Source organism: Triticum aestivum, chromosome 6B (assembly GCF_018294505.1).
Source record: "Triticum aestivum cultivar Chinese Spring chromosome 6B, IWGSC CS RefSeq v2.1, whole genome shotgun sequence".
In the NCBI taxonomy this organism is placed as follows: domain Eukaryota; kingdom Viridiplantae; phylum Streptophyta; class Magnoliopsida; order Poales; family Poaceae; genus Triticum; species Triticum aestivum.
Genome location: NC_057810.1, coordinates 310,577,415 through 310,592,987, shown reverse-complemented (window position 1 = coordinate 310,592,987; position 15,573 = coordinate 310,577,415).

Here is a 15,573-nt window from a genome sequence, read left to right as displayed (position 1 = left end):
TGACCTTTTACTTGATGTTCTAGATATCAAACCATATCTATGAATGGGATACACTAGCACATCAAGGAGAACATTAGAAGCGGAGTGCTAAATGTCTCTCGGTCGATCATCCAGATTTTGTCCCCTTGGCCCCGCCAAGGTGAAATCTAAGAAGGTGTTATCTTCCTTTGCATCTGCATCTTCTACCGGCATTCATCATGGTAGTACGTTGTGTTGCCAGGATCCTTGACACGGATATTGGTAATACCTTGATGAATATGGAAGTGCTCAAGTTTCCGAGAGCACGCACAAGCGCTAGGTGTTATCATCGGCACTAACTGGGATTGCTCTCAGTTTCCTCTGTTATGCTATAATTTTTTCAACAGTGGACTGACTCTCCACTGTTGAGCTTCTCGTCAGTTATTAAAATCATCCGTTGCGTTGTCTTCAACAAAGTAATCCACATCATCCATTCTCATTCGGGCATGCCATTCTACCGAACCCCTCCAAACGATCGCTTGAGAATTGCCTTAGGCTGGTATAAAGAGTTTCAATGATCTCTGAATCAAAGGTAATTCTTTTTGCCACTTAAGGGGATATTTATACAAGTCACCTTCCCTAAGGTGCCCCGTTATGGTATTATGGCAACTCAACTACTCGCTACGTTGACAATCATTTACCACCTTCTTAAGTGTGGAATTGTTGTCTACCTAGTGAATCCTCGTCATCTGTTCCACTCCATCCCTCTAGATGTATGCTTCGTGTCTCAGCTCGGGAGATGCTGCTATGTCTCATCCCATGAGTTGATCCTGAGTTGATCGGTCTTTGAGAAGATCAATTCTTCTAGAGTTTTCCTTTCCTCTTCTTGTCATGCTAGTTGGAGTTCTCAGAGGAAGACATCGAGTCAAAGATGGTGATTGAATCAACGCCCCTATGAAGTGCACCTGGATCGTGAAGATTATACTAGTTTCCGTTCCCCCTTCCTCTTACCCTACGCTTGAATCTCGGGACGAGATTCTTGTTTAGTGAGGGTGAGTTGTCACATCCCTAGTTCTGATATGCCAAGTGCTAGCATCTGGTGTTGCATCATGTTTAAATTCAAGGAATTTGAACTGAGGAAATTAGAAAGCCTCAAAACTTTCTAAAAGAAGGGCAAGAACCCTTTAAATTGCATTCAGAGATTCCAACATTCCCTAAAAATCATTCTGGTAATTTTGGCAAGAGATATATATCAAACCAAAATTCTGGAACATTTTTATGGAATATTTTGGGACATTGAATTTAAATCATATTGTATTTGGATTAGAAGTTATATTCATAATATATAATGATTATAGTTTCAAAAGCCTGTGATATTTTATGTATATGTGGAGAAGTCCATTATGTGACATAAAAATATCCAGGGGAGTTTTGGCACTGTTTTTAATTTGTTTAAATTTGAATTCAGTGGCAAAAGAATTATTAAAAAAAGAAACAAAATAGAAAATATAAAAAAGAGCAGAAGAGCTACCTGGTGCCTACCTGTCCAGCCTGGCCGGCCTGCTACTGTGCGGCCCAGCCCACCAGCGCCCCCTTGTCATCTTCCTCCTCTGCCAGGAGGACAAACAGGTGCGTGGCGAGCGCCGACGCTGCCCCGGCCACCTCATGCTTCCCCGGCCACCTCATGCTTCCCCGGCCCCTCCTAGAAACGCCACGACTACGCCTCGTGTCCCCTCGCTCTTTTCCCTCACCCGCTGCATCCTCTCCCCTCCCCTGGCTCTCTCCCTTGAGCTCATCCGAGCACAGCCATCCCCGCCGACCAGTGCTCGCGCGGCCGCAGCCATCCCCAAGCCTCTCCGACACGCCCTCGAGCTCTGTTGGTCCTCCCTCATCCTCCTCGTCGTCCCACGCGACCAGAAGAGCCCCGGCGCGCCGTCCCTGTGCCGTTCTTCCTCCTTCGGCCATGGAGATCACCGGCGATTTTCCACCGTCACCGAGCCTTCCCCGAGCATGCCAAGGCCACCTATGCAATCGCGGTGAGCCCCTCTTCCTCTTCCCTCTTCTCTCAAGCTCGCGCTTGTTCCCTAGCTATATTTTCCACCGTGGCCGAGAGCTTCTCGCCGCCGGCCATGGCGTGGCCGTGGCCACCGCCACCGCAGCTTGTTCCCGAGCCCACCGTTTTGGTCACCACGATCTCAGGAGCCCGTAGCCACCACCAGCTCCTCCTGCCATGCACCATAGGTCCTTCTCCCCTCCCCGCCGAACTCCGGCCGCCGCTGCGAGCTCGTTTCCGGCGAGCTCGGTCCACCCCGGCTGTTGCCGCTAGTCGTGTTGGATGCGCGCGAGTCCCAGCAACATGTAGAGCCCCTCCGCCGCTCTTTTGGCCGCCGGAGGGCGAAACCCGGCGCCCTCCGCCATCTCTGGCTCCGCCGGCGACGAGCCGCGGGTCAACTCCGGCGAGTTGACCCGGGTTTGACCCTAGTTTGACTTCCCCAGAGCCACAGACATGCGGGCCCCGCCCGGCTAATTAAGTTAGGTTAGTATTAACTAAGCTAGGTTAGTTTAGTTAGACACTGACACTCGGGACCCACCGGTCAGTTTGACCTAGGCCGCACGTTGACCTTCTGAAGACACTAATACGTCATGCTGACGCAGTATTTGTTTCTGGGATTTTAATGAATCAGAAATGATTTATTATTTTCAAAAAATGCCCAAAACTTCTAAAAATCATATAAAATCAACCGTAACTCCGAATGAAATAATTTATATATGAAAAATGAGCAGAAAAATCCAATCTATCCATCTGTACCATTTTCATGCATGTTAGAACAACTTATAGCTGCTGTTTAGGACAAATCATGTACTGACATTTAAACCTTCACATATGGAGTTTGAATTTGAACCTAAGGTTCAAACCAACTTCATTTAACCTGCTACTAGTTGCATTAGCCCAACACACTCATTTTGCCATGTCATGATCATGCATCATATTGTGCATTGCATTGATTGTGTTTCCTTCTGTGTTGCCGGAACTTGCCCCCTCTCGATAGACGTGGTTCCGACGATGAGTTCGATGACACCGATGAAGAACTATACTATCTTCAGAAGTGCCAGGCAAGCAAAACCCCCTTGTTCATTCCGATACAATCCCACTCTCTCGCTCCTGCTCTATTTTACTGCATTAGGACAACAACGATACAACTGTTATTTGCTGCGGTAGTTGAACCCCTTTATCCTCTGCATGACCTGTCATTGCCACAGTAAATAGATGAAACCCACTAGCGTGAGTAGGAGTTGTTTGAGCCCTGATGTGCCTACTCATTCATGTTTGTTTGTCATGCCTGCTATTGCTTAGAGTTGTGTCAGGTCTAATTTATCAGGGATGAATTGGAGGTGCGTGAACATGTCCTACTGTTGAGAGCTAAGTGTGTGAACACGATTTGGTAAAGGTAGCGGTGAGAGGCCATGTAGGAGTACATGGTGGGTTGTCTCATTGCAGCCGTCCTCAGGAACTGAGTTCTGTGTTTGTGATCCATGACCAGTTACTACCACGCATTGGAATGCTTAAGTGCCCCTCTCGACTTATTAATCAACTCGATCTCTGTCCAGGAGTTGCAACTAGTTTCTGGTGTTTGTAGGTTGTGTTAGTAGTCTACCAAGTGGTACCCGGTACAGGTGGGCTTGGGACAGACTAGGCACCGTGGCATGGTGTACCAAGCGTAGATCCACCTGTCGAGGTGGGCTTGGGAACCCTGCACACATCGTTTAGGGCCGTGAGCGACACCCCGGCCGGATCTCCTTACGGATGGAACCCGAATAGGCGATAAACCTGGACAAGAGACTTGTGTGGTTAGTCAGGTCGTGGCCGACACCCTCGCTGGGCTTCCGCTTGAAGGTTGCCGAGTACATGTCGTGTAAACGGCGGTAAGTGGTGGGAGCGTGTGTGAAGAAGTACACCCCTGTAGGGTTAATATGATCTATTCGAATAGCCGTGTCCGTGGTAAAGGACTTCTAGGTTGCTTGTACAGTTCATAGACAAGTGAAAGTGGATACTCTAAAATATGCAAGGTAAGCATGAGTGCTATGGATGGCGTTCTCGTAGGGAGACGTGAGCGGATCCATAGTGGTGTATTGATATGGTGAATATGTGGACTCATGTGCGCCACCTCAAAAGAGTTTCTTGTAGTCGTAGTTCAGGATAGCCACCGAGTCAAAGCTGGCTTGCTGCAGTTAAACCCCACCACCCCCTTTGTTGATAATGATGCATATGTAGATAGTTCTGATGTAAGTCTTGCTGGGTACATTTGTACTCACGTTGCTTAATTTATGTTTTTGCAGAGAGACTTCAGTCTCGCTAGTAGTTCCACGTGGACTTCGACGTTTAGCTTGTTACCTCAGCTACGATCTTGTGCCCTCGACAGGATCTGGTAGATAGTCAGGCTTCTCAGTCTTTTTCATTTGTAGATGTCTGTACTCAGACATGTTGAGCTTCCGCTTGTGCTTTGACTTGTATGCTCTGATTGTTGGGTCATGAGACCCATGATTGTAATATCTCGCTCCTTGGAGCCTATTGAATTAAATACTTGAGTTGTAGAGTCATGTTATGATGTCTTGTTGTATTTGCACATATCGAGCATATTGTGTGTATGTTATTGAAACGCTTGGTATGTGTGGGATCTGACTATCTAGTTGTTTATCCTTAGTAGCCTCTCTTACCGGGAAATGTCTCCTAGTGTTTCCACTGAGCCATGGTAGCTTGCTACTGCTCCGGAACACTTAGGCTGGCCGGCATGTGTCCTTCTTCGTTCCAATGTCTGTCCCCTCGGGGAAATGTCACGCGATGAATTCTGGAGTCCTGTTAGCCCGCTACAGCCCGGTTCACCGGAGTCCTGCTAGCCCAGTGCTACAGCCTGGATTAACTCGCTGATGACCGACACGTTCGATGCTGGGTCATGGATGCCTGTCCCTGTAAGTTTGTGCCACTTTGGGTTTACGACTAGCCATGTCAGCCCGGGCTCCTTATCATATGGATGCTAGCGACACTATCATATACGTGTGCCAAAAGACGCAAACAGTCCCGGGCAAAGGTAAGGCGACACCGTGGGGATACCGTGCGTGAGGCCACAAAGTGATATGAGGTGTTACATGCTAGATCGAAGTGGCATTGAGTCAGGGTCCTGACATCCGAGAAGATTTTTATGCCAGTTATAAAATAATATTTCGGAGGTGTCGTGGGCACGTGCGAGTGTGTATGGACTCCGAACGACAATGGAGAGAACTGGGAGGACCCGAACGCATGCAAGTTTTGAAAAACATGCAGATGAAATGTAGATGATGACATGGCAAAATGCAACACACAAGCAAATGACATGGCAACGAAGGCGAAAAGCTGGAAGACACCTGGCGCATCAGATCTAGGGCATTACAAGGACCAATGCAGCCGAACCGACATGACAGATACTGGTAGGATGGTCCCTGCGATCGAAGGTGATCGGAAAAGAGGACCATGGGTTGAATTTTGGGGCGACTGGCTCCATCGCATAGACGTCCCTTAGTGCATGCTTCCGTTCCCTCTTGCGAATATGGGTTGCATATATCATATTTACTGTTTTCACCAGGGGAGGAGTTTCTTCTGTCCTCCCGTGTTCGGCGGTCGGGGCTCCTCGTCGTCTTTGCTATGCAGCCCCTTTTCCTTGTTTTCGGCAATCAACTTGCCGGCCTGTTTAAACACCCAGCATTCCCTATTGATGTGGTTGGCTGGTTTATCGGGGGTGCCGTGAATTTGACATGAGTGATCGAGTATGCGGTCTAAACTGGACGAGCCCGGACTCTTTCTTTTGAATGGCTTTTTCCGCTGTCCGGATTTAAAGCATCTGAATCTAGCATTGCCTGTTGTGTCTTCAGCGTTGTCGCCATTGTTGCAACGCTTGTGTCTATTTCGTCGTGGCTTGCCGTTGCTGTCCCTGGCATCTGAATCGCCTGAGTTTTTGGGTGTGATGTTGCTACCAGCCAGCCAGCTGTCCTCGCCCCCGCAAAAGCGGGTCATGAGTGTCGTGAGGGCTGCCATGGACTTTGGCTTCTCTTCACCGAGGTGTCGGGCGAGCCATTCGTCATGGATGTTATGCTTGAAGGCCTCTAAGGCTTCGACATCCGGATAGTCAAAAATTTGGATCTTTTTAGTTACTAACCGAGTCCAGAATTTCCTTGCTGACTCTCCGGGCTGTTGGGTTATTTGACTTAAGTCATCAGCATCCCGTGGTCGCACGTAAGTGCCCTGGAAGTTATCGAGGAACGCGTCTTCCAGATCCTTCCAACTGCCAATGGAGCTTGCTAGCAGGCTATTCAGCCAATGTCGAGCCGGTCCTTTGAGCTTAAGTGGTAGGTACTTTATGGCATGTAAGTCATAGCCGTGGACCATGTGAATGTGGAGAAGAAAATCTTCGATCCATACCGCGGGGTCTGTTGTGCCATCATATGATTCAATGTTTACGGGTTTAAACCCTTCTGGGAATTCATGATCCATAACTTCATCAGTGAAGCATAGGGGGTGTGCGGCGCCTCTATGCTGGGCTATATCCCGACGTAGTTCAAAAGAATCCAGTCTATTGTATTCGGCCCGGCCAGACTTTGGTTTATTGTATCCAGCGTGACGGTCATCGTCACGTCTTGTGGCGCGCCCCCGTGATCCGTAGATCGATCTTGACTGTCCTGCTTTGTTTTCCAATACATTTCGTTGGTCCTTCGTGCAGCCCCGGGCCTTCGTATTATTGTTTGATTGGTGACGGGGTGCGGTCTGTACTTCGGGCTGGTACGCCACTTTGTCGCGGCCACGGGGTGGCCAGTCAGCCGCATCATGCGCTAGTAGCATGGACTTTAAAGCCTCCTCCTCGAGTTGAGGTAGCAGCCTATGCTTTGGTAGCTTTTGCTAGGGCGCTTGAGTCCATATTCCTTGGCAGCCAGGACCTCCATCCATCTGTCAATTAGCAGATCTTGATCAGCTTGAAGCTGTTGCTGCTTTTTCTTCAGGCTTTTTGCAGTGGCTATAAGCCGGTGTTTGAAGCGCTCCTGCTCGACGGGATCCTCAGGCATGATGAATTCTTCGTCGCCAAGGCTCACTTCGTCTTCGGAGAGAGGCATGTAATTATCGTCCTTTAGTTCTCCATCAGTTGCCTTTTCTTTAGGGCTAGCTTGCACATCCTCTTGCTCGGCCTGCTTGAAGCCTGGCTGGGCAGGATTGTCTTTGTCTTCGGCACCATCCGGATTGTTTTCTCTTGTGTCAATATCACTATTTTTGCTATGGTAGGGCTTGGAGCGGCGCCGATGACGTCGGTGTCTACAGTGTTTCTCCAAGGGGTTATCTTTCGTTGCCTCATCACCATTGTTTTCTTTAGGGGTGTCCACCATATAAATATCATATGATGAGGTGGCTGTCCAGCGCCCTATAGGCGGTGGTTCCTGTTCTTCTCATGCATTGTCCTCCATACCGTCGATGTCTTCGGAGTCGAAGTCAAGCACGTCGGTTAAGTCATCGACAGTGGCTATAACGTGGGTGGGTGGGGGACAAATTTCTTCGTCGTCCACTCCCCACTCGAGCCGGACATAGTTCGGCCAAGAATCTCCTGACAAGGAAAGAGACCTTAATGAGTTTAGCACATCACCCAAGGGCGAGTGCTGAAAAATATCCGCGGCGGTGAACTCCATGAACGGTGCCCAATCAGATTTGACAGGCATGGACGCACGCGGTTCGGATCCTGTGGCCGGAGACAAGTCTGAGGGTCCGATGACACCACTCTCATAGGAGGTAGGATCAGTGTTCGGCTCCGACGCCGATGAGTGTGCGGCCTTCGTGGCGGGGTCCATCCACCCGCCCTCGGAAGGGACGATCTGCTTTGGATTGATTCCCGGCGCCACCACAGGCGGGATCTGCCGAATACTGTCCGACAGTAGATCAAAGTCATGCCCGTCGTGACCATTCGGCGCACCTGTCATGGGCTCGAATCCATCGAAGATCAAGCTCCACGGATGTCAGCAGTACAGTTTAAGCATCCAAACCTGACCTGATGGCCAGGGGCGTAGCTATTGATCTGCTCCAGATGGCCGAGAAAGTTGGCCCGCAGTGCAATGCCGCCAAATACGAAGATCTGTCCGGGAAGAAAAACCTCCCCCTGGACGGCATTGTTGAAGATGATCGAAGGAGCCATCAAGCCTTATCGCGACGAAATAGTGGAACTCCCAATAAAAGCACCAATGTCGGTGTCAAAACCGGCGGATCTCGGGTAGGGGGTCCTGAACTGTGGTCTAAGGCTAATGGTAACAGGAGGCAGGGGACATGATGTTTTACCCAGGTTCGGGCCCTCTCGATGGAGGTAATACCCTACTTCTTGCTTGATTGATCTTGATGATATGAGTATTACAAGATTTGATCTACCACGAGATCGTAGATGCTAAACCCTAGAAGCTAGCCTATGATTATGATTGTTCTTGTCCTACGGACTAAACCCTCTGGTTTATATAGACACTGGAGGGGGCTAGGGTTACACAGAGTCGGTTACACAAAAGGAAATCTACATATCCGAATTGCCAAGCTTGCCTTCCACGCAAAGGAGAGTCCCATCCGGACACGGGACAAAGTCTTCAATCTTGTATCTTCATTGTCCAATAGTCTGGCCAAAGTATATAGTCCGGCTCTTTGAGCACCCCTTAATCCAGGACTCCCTCAGCTAGCTTGCCCATCTTCTTGCTTGGCCTGCTCGAAGCCTGGCTGGGCAGGATTGTTTTTGTCTTCGGCACCATCCGAATTGTTATCATCTCTTGTGCCGGTATCACTATTTTTTCTATGGCGGGGCTTGGAGCGGCGCCTATGACGTCAGTGCCTAGATTTCTTCTCCAAGGGATTTTCTTCCGTTGCCTCATTGCCATTTCTTTCTTTGGGGGTGTCCACCATATATATATATATATATCATATGATGAGGTGGCTGTCCAGCGCCCTATAGGCGGTGGTTCCTATTCTTCTCCTGCATCATCGTCCATACCGTCGATGTCTTCGGAGTTGACGTCCAGCATGTCGGTTAAGTCATCGGTAGTGGCTATTAAGTGGGTGGTGGGTGGGGAACAAATTTCTTTGTTGTCCGCTTCCCACTCGAGCCAGACATAGTTCGGCCAAGAGTCTCCTGACAAGGAGAGAGACTTCAATGAATTTAGCGCATCACCCAAGGGCGAGTGCTCAAAGATATCCGCGTAGGTGAACTCCATGACCGGAGCCCAATCAGATTCGATAGGCACGGATGTACGTGGTTCGGATCCTGTAGCCGGAGACGAGTCCAAGGGTCTGATGACACCGGCCTCATAGGAGGTAGGGTTAGTGTTTGGCTCCAATGCCGATGAGATTGTGGCCTCCGTGGCGGGGTCCATCCACCCGTCCTCGGATGGCGCGATCTGCTCCGGATTGATTCCCGGGGCCACCGCAGGCGCGATCTCCCGAATGTTTTCCGATGGTAGATCTAAGTCATGCTCGTCTTGACTGTTCGGCGCACCAGTCATGGGCTCGAATCCGTCGAAGATCAAGTCTCTGCGGATGTCAGCAGTGTAGTTGAAGCTTCTAAACCTGACCTGGTGGCCAGGGGCGTAGCTATCGATCTGCTCTAGATGGCCAAGCGAATTGGCCCATAGTACAAAGTCGCCGAATATGAAGATCTGTCCGAGGAGGAAAACCTGCCCCTGGACCGCGTCGTTGAAGATGACTGAAGGAGCCATCAAGCCCTATCGCGATAGCACAGTGCAACTCTCAATGAAAGCACCAATGTCGGTGTCAAAATCGGCGGAAGTCGGGTAGGGGGTCCCGAACTGTGCGTCTAAGGCTAATGGTAACAGGAGGCAGGGGACACGATGTTTACCCAGGTTCGGGCCCTCTCGATGGAGGTAATACCCTACTTCCTGCTTGATTGATCTTGATGATATGAGTATTACAAGAGTTGATCTACCATGAGATCGTAGAGGCTAAACCCTAGAAGCTAGCCTATGATTATGATTGTTCTTGTCCTACGGACTAAACCCTCTGGTTTATATAGACACCGGAGGGGGCTAGGGTTACACAGAGTCGGTTACAGAGAAGGAGATATACATATCCGAATTGCCAAGCTTGCCTTCCACGCAAAGGAGAGTCCCATCCAGACAGGGGGCAAAGTCTTCAATCTTGTATCTTCATAGTCCAACAGTCCGGCCAAAGTATATAGTCCGGCTGTCGGAGGAACCCTTAATCCCAGACTCCCTCAATTACCGTTTGCTAATACTAGGAAAGCAGTTTCACCTTGATGAGTAGCTTCTTCGTGCATGGCAAGCATGTAAGGAATCCAACAACTGGATACAGATTTGGGCCAATAGATTTCATTGCCAAGATCTTCACTGTGGGCACAGACTTGCTCAAGCTTGTGGGAATCATTTTCTGGATGACAGTCATAAATACATCAAGAAGAAATTAAAAAAATGTGAATTTCAAGAAGACGGAGAAGAAGATGAGTGTTGTACCTGAACGATTACGGATCAAATAAAAAGTCAGGGAATTTGGCAGACGAGTACAGCAACACTGTCAATTTTGGCGCATCAATGACCCTGATTTTTGTTGGACCTTCTAGATCAGATACAAGCAATCTCTCAAGAAAAGGCGCATTCTCATTGACCATAACGTGGAACAGCTGGAGTGATCTCTTCCCAATTGATGTCTTGTTGCGGGGCTAGCAAGACTCATAAATCCATTGGAGATTCATCGAGGCAATGTGGAGGCTAATGAACTCGTGGATCTGCCGAAGACAAAGGTACTCGAGCATAGTACAACTACGGAGTAGGTGCTTTATAGCCTTCTTTGAGATGCCAACATCGAAGAGGTTGAGCTGCTTGAGTTAAGGGTGAAGAAGGGCGGGCGTGACATTAATCTAGGGAAAATAGCAGGAGGCGAAGCTGGGGCGAGTGAGATATGCGTGTGTATGTGTGACCCAGGGAGATGGAGATTTTGAGAGAGAGAGAGAGGGAAGAGCTCCAAGACTGCAGAATGGTTCATGAGAGAGCTACGGGCAATGAGCCAGCGAATTTGTGTGCGTGCAATGAGTGCACCCAAGATATTTAGCTTGGAGTAGAGAATCATACATAGTGTGCAAGAGAGACCTATACATGGAGTGTGCATGGGAAATAAAAGGACCCCCCCCCCACACACACACACAAAGAGAGAGAGAGATAAAGAGAGATAGGGAGAGGGACCAATAAGGTTTGTGTTTGGATGCGTGCGATAGAATTGAAGATTGTCGGTGAGAGAGAGAGAGCAGGAGTCTGGGATAGGGGCAGGTTGCGTTTTATGCATCAAAGACTGATATAAACCATGTTTCGATATAAACTCGCATTCAATTATTTAAATTGGAGAACATGTTGTGTGCAATCCACACATGACCAAAGATATGTCTATCAAATAAGTTCATTAATTTGACTTTCAACATGTTCATTGAGTAGTATAATACTGTGCAACATGCTACTTGATTGAAGTGTGCAATTTTCGATTTAGTTCACTATTATGACCTAGTGAACAAGCTATTTGATTGAATCGAGATATTTCATTTTGGGTTTGATTCCCGTTTTTGAGTGGGTCAACTATTTGTCATATAGTAAATCATTAGCAACGAGCATGTAAAAACACATTAGTCCCGAGCATCATCTCTCCATCTAAAAAAGAAGTCGCGAGCTAGTATTTTAAAATTTGATTGGAGTCGACTTGGTAAGGTAGACATGGATGCTCATTCCCCCAAAATTGAACGAGCCACTAAACACCCTCTGCTCGGTGGAATTCGCCCGAGCAAATAAATGGGAGATGCGAAATTACCGGCCTATGTGGGACACGCACCAGTTGGCGTGTTGTACATCGAGGGTAGGATCGTAACTCCATCCAAGCGTGCCTTCTCCTCGATCGAAATAATATGTGCTGAATAATTTATAAACCATGGTCAGCAAAACACCCTCTCCTCGCCCGAAATCGCTCGCGCCGACTATTTCAATAAACACCCTCCTGTCCCGAAATCGCTTGCACCCACTATTTCAGAGAAGCAAAGTTACTCTACTATCCCCGACCCTCAGTACAAAGACCCAAGCCCAGAAGCCTAAAGGCAGGGGTAGAATTGTTAGTCCCCCCACACATTTCAGACAAATGCGTCTGTAAGACATGGTTCCCCCTCCCAATTCCCCATTCATACCTCGTGGGAGCCAAATCACCTTCTCCCCGGAAGCTTCCTTCTCCCCAGCCGTGAAACCTCAGTCCCTCCTCCATGGCGCCCCCACCACACCAAATTAACCACCTCCCTCCTCCCCAATGTCGGAGATGTTGTCCATTTGCCCTTGTGCACTTGGCCGTGTGCCTCTTACTCCGTGCTACCGGAGCTGCCTCGACGACAGCCTCTTGAACTGTGCCGGAGCCAATTCACCCCCGCCTTTGTGCACGGCGCCGGAGCAGCTCCAACTTTGGATGCATCCAGGGCCCCGGCACTGCTTCCCTGTAGTCGTCGACCGTTGCGACATCACTACTTTCTTGCCACGGTAGCCACCGCAACTGCGCCGGCCTCACCGACTCGGCAGCTGGAGCTTCCTACTTCACCGGGCCGCGAGATAGGTCGTACACTCATCTCAAATCACTTTATTTAGGCGTGAGTTGTCTGAATTTTTATTATGGGCCAATCGATTCCCAATGGGAAGCGACACCCCTCGAGGCGGCGGAGCTCCTAGGCTGTCGGTTGGCTGGTGTCTAACGTAAGGGTGCAGGGGCGCAAGTTCGTCGCGGAAGCATCACTTACATGGCTATCTTAGAGTTGTGTGGCTTGAAGGTACTGCCGCCGCCGGATCTAGATGACGGCGAGTGTTTGTGGATTGGTCGGGGGTAGTGCAACCATTGTAGTGCAGTGGGGCGGGGAGCCGGGTTTTGGTCCGAGCTATCGCGGCCACAAACGGCAGAGGCAGGCTGCTCTACCGGTGGTCACTAGCTCTTTCGGGAAGATTCTAAACAGTGTAAGCCGGGAGGCACAAGATGTCCATCAATCTATCCGGTGTAGATCGGACAGTACCAATATAAAATAAAATTGTGTGACCCCAATTTAGTCTTCAGTCAATAGACGTGTGACCACTCTTGTACTTTCCTATTGACATTATGCATTTTCTGCATCTTCAGCCACACCGTCTTCCTTCTGACCACAGCTGCTCCAACAAGGGTAGCATACACCAGAAGGGCCATATAGTCCCCACTCAACAGTTCCCTGCATCGAATGCTCGTGCCTGACATGGACAACCACAACAACTGCAGGGCCATTGACAAGTCAGCACATGATGCTCACTCCTATTGATGGCAGCCAGATAGATTGTACCCTCATCTTACTTGTGTGCAACATTTATGGCTTTGTTATTCATCTAAGAATGGAAAATAGATTATCACATTTCACTGTATATTCATGCTGATCTCTTACGGGTCTTGTTCAGGAATTAACGATGTGTCATAGTTCAGCTAACAGACTTGTTCTTTAGGTAATGTTGTTCCATAGTTATCATCCATCAGCCAATGCTATCCCACAGGCTGGTGATTATAGTATTATACCACTTCTAGTATTACCTATGTTGTTCTTTAATATTTTTGTGTGCCATCTAGTTAATCTCGAGTACAAACGGTACATATTCTATAGCTTTCATCTGTGTTCTCCCTTTAGTTTATGAGACCTACTGCTACTAGTTAACCCAGTCCTACTATTTATGTCGTCTCCTACAAGCACTCATTACATAAATCTAACTACTAGTTGTCTTCCATGCATGTCAGATATAATTGCACACACTGATATATCCACAAGAACCTCACGGAGCAATGTAACGGCCAACAAACCTGATGTAAATGATACTCAATATGATGGAACATGTAAATGCAGTTCTTCAGAAGACTTGCAGAAAGATGATGAGTCCTGTTCACCCCCACAAGGTCCTTGCTCTAACTTGGCCTATGATATGGGTACAACATTCATATAATGTCCTGGAGTGCATCTACTCTATTGCAATGCCATGTGCTTAGCCTGCTGATCATGCATGTAAATATGTCATGCCTTCATGTTTTTCAATACCTATTCCATTCATGATAACATGTTTTCAAATTCAAGTACTGTCATTCTACTCTATCACAATGCCATCGGTTTAGTTTGGACATCAAGCTTCTGAATATCTTATGCATTGTTATTCGCCAGTATGTACATTGAAGTATTGTTCTAGTGGTGTGTTGCAATGCCATCTTAGTTTCCCGAACATATACACATATGTTTCCTTATTGTTTTTCTGTGTGTATTCCGCTAGCATACAGTCTTACATTCAACTAGTGTTTTTTTACTCTATTGTCATGTCGTATCCCTAGCTCTTACATCATACTCCCTCCGTCTGGATTACATGTTGCAGAAATGGATAAAAATGGATGTATCTAGAACTTAAATACGCCTAGACCCATCCATTTATTTTTGGATGGAGGGAATACATGTCAATATTTTTGGTGTCCTGGACTTGGGGGGTATCCAGTCTCCCTGCCTGTGGCCCACCACGTGGCTCCATCGATGGCCTGGTACGGCCCAGCTTCAACACCAACACAGCAAGAGCCTCGCGAGGGGCCAAGCCTCATGAGGCGGACAATGCCAAGACCCCCGAAGGAATTGGCCTCCTCAGGAGGGCTCCTGAGGGGCGGAGAGATCTATGCAGCTACCTCATGAGGCTCAACTGACTTGAGCCATGATGACCAAGACTAGGCGGGCGCCAGGCGGGTGCAGGGGGCATGTTTCTTCCTGGGTGCAAGGGAGGCAAGCCACAGGCGCGGAGTCCCGAGGAATCAGCCAAAGGTTTCCATTCTGGTGCAACAAGACCAATACCGCCAGGACGGCAGGATGGAGGTCATCACCGAGCCCACCGCAGCGTCACGACCAGAGGCTTTTCACAGGCGAAGACTACTTTTGTCACGATAGACTGTACTACTTGTCTCCTTTCAAATCCCGCCGTTGTGGAATCCCTTCCCGCTCATATTTGGGAAGAGGACCAAGGCGACTATATATTGGACTTAGCCACCACCATAGAAAGGGACCGAAACCAGAGCAAGTAGAACACCACACAGCTCAAGAACACCTCACCTCTTGAGGCTTGTTCATCCTTGTACTAGTTCATCCATTGCCCCTCGAGGAAATCCACCACACCACACTGGATTAGGGTGTTACACCACAATGGTTGCCAGAACCAGTATAAATCTCTGTGTCTTTGTGTCTCTGTGAGCTCTACACGCTAGGCTAGGGAGGATCGCGAGTAGGTAGGCTGGGCAGGTTGAGATCTCTGCACCCACCCCAGTGTTCTAACCTCTGACGGGTTGCCGGATCCCAAAATCCGACATTTGGCGCGCCAGGTAGGGGTGCATCGAAATCCTCTTCCTCGACCTCCAGATCATGCCACTGACCCATATAGGGGGCGCTCCTTCGGAGGCCTTGTCGATGCGCAAAGCACCGGGGTTGCGCTACTTCGCCCTCTCCTTGTGGCAAGTGTAGTGGCCGCCCAAGTTCTGACCGGAGATACCGCCGCGCTACGATG